This window comes from Lactuca virosa, chromosome 2, assembly GCF_052849685.1.
Source record: "Lactuca virosa cultivar CGN04683 chromosome 2, Lactuca_virosa_CGN04683_v6, whole genome shotgun sequence".
Taxonomy (NCBI): domain Eukaryota; kingdom Viridiplantae; phylum Streptophyta; class Magnoliopsida; order Asterales; family Asteraceae; genus Lactuca; species Lactuca virosa.
Window position 1 is genome coordinate 55,427,034 of NC_136427.1, and position 1,511 is coordinate 55,428,544.

The 1,511-nt window shown below is 29.3% G+C and overlaps 1 long non-coding RNA gene across 1 annotated transcript; it reads right to left on the minus strand.

Moving 5' to 3' along the window:
* Positions 1–310: 310 nt before the first annotated feature.
* LOC145156346 (uncharacterized) lies at positions 311–1,235 on the minus strand. The gene is made up of 2 exons (XR_013736624.1): positions 968–1,235; positions 311–896 (listed from the first exon to the last, which is right to left on the minus strand). It is a non-coding gene; the product is annotated as an uncharacterized LOC145156346 (long non-coding RNA).
* Positions 1,236–1,511: the final 276 nt, after the last annotated feature.

The window sequence follows — 1,511 nt, forward strand, 5'->3', positions numbered from 1 at the left end:
TGAGGTTTTATATATTGACATGTCATTTTTACCTTAGGACTCATGTCTCTAGGTTTTAATCTAAACAAAGAAATAGATACCAAAAACATATACCAATATTTCCAAATGGAATGTATATCCATTGGAATATCAATATTGGAATATCAATAGGAAATAATCATTATTATTTTATTTTACTTTGCAAATTCAAAACAATAGAAATATTATCAGGATAAATTAACATAAACATCCTTATGGCTTCAGAATCGATAACGAATAACAACCTGCATAATAAAAACTGGCTACATTTCAATCACAAACAAAAACTCTATTGGATGAAAAAACCAAAAGTTCTTTTTACTTGATCTTAAAACCTTCAAAATTTTCAAAACCTAAAACTTAAATAGAAGAAACCTTCCAAGACCAAAAGGATTTACACATCTTACATAAACTATTTCAAATATCTCGCTAAGCCGAAAGAGAAAAAACATCGGCTTTCTAAAAAAACAAAACTAAATCTACATACATATTGCGAAATGCAAAAAAAAATTCTAAACCGAAGTAAATCACATATCAATTTTTGTACCTAGCATCCATTCCAGATCTGCCATCGTAACTACACACACAATTTCAGATTTGTTAACAAAATATTACAAAAATTAAAACATTTGCAGATTATCGGATCAAGAAAGATATGAAGACGAAAAATCTTATTCTTAGCAAAAATGTCTCAAAGAAATCAGATCTGGATACATAAAGCTGTTTATCTGATAATGTCTTGGAAGGCAAAGAACGTCGGTGGTGACGACGGTAAGTGGAGGAGAGTGGTGGTGAGTGTACGATAAGGAAGCCTTTTGTTTTCAGACCATTCTTCTAAAAGGAAACCTTGAACACATTTCCTGTTGATATAACAATTTCTGGAAGAAAAAAATATCAGTTTCAAATGGAAAGTTGAACACGATTTCGAAAACTGAAAAATCACCAAAACCTTATGCCTCTTTTGCATATAGTGTGTGGTTCGTTTGATGAAGACTTCAACCTTCTTGGCCAGAAGATCAGAGAGTGGTGGTGAAAATGTGTGGGCAACAATAGATATGGATGCTAGGTTAGACAGGAAGATGAGAGAGGGATACACAAAATGATGGGAGGGTTTTTCATGGAAAGAGAAAAAATACGTCAGGAAAAAACATTAGGGATAAGATGTATTTTATTTCTCTCTGATTCAAATAATTTTGAATGTGTCCCGACTTTTAAGATGCCGCCTAAACTTCTCCGTCTTTTTTTCCTTATGCAATGATTTTGATTAGTTTAAGATTTTATATATATATATATATATATATATATATATATATATATATATATATATATATATATATATATATATATATATATATATATATGATTGATTTTGATTGGTTTAAATCTATTGACATTGATCACTATCCTAACCATTTAAATAAAATCCAAAGGCCAAAAATTCATCTCTTTGTTTTTAAGACTTTGGTTTTAAAATATGTATTATGTATATATTA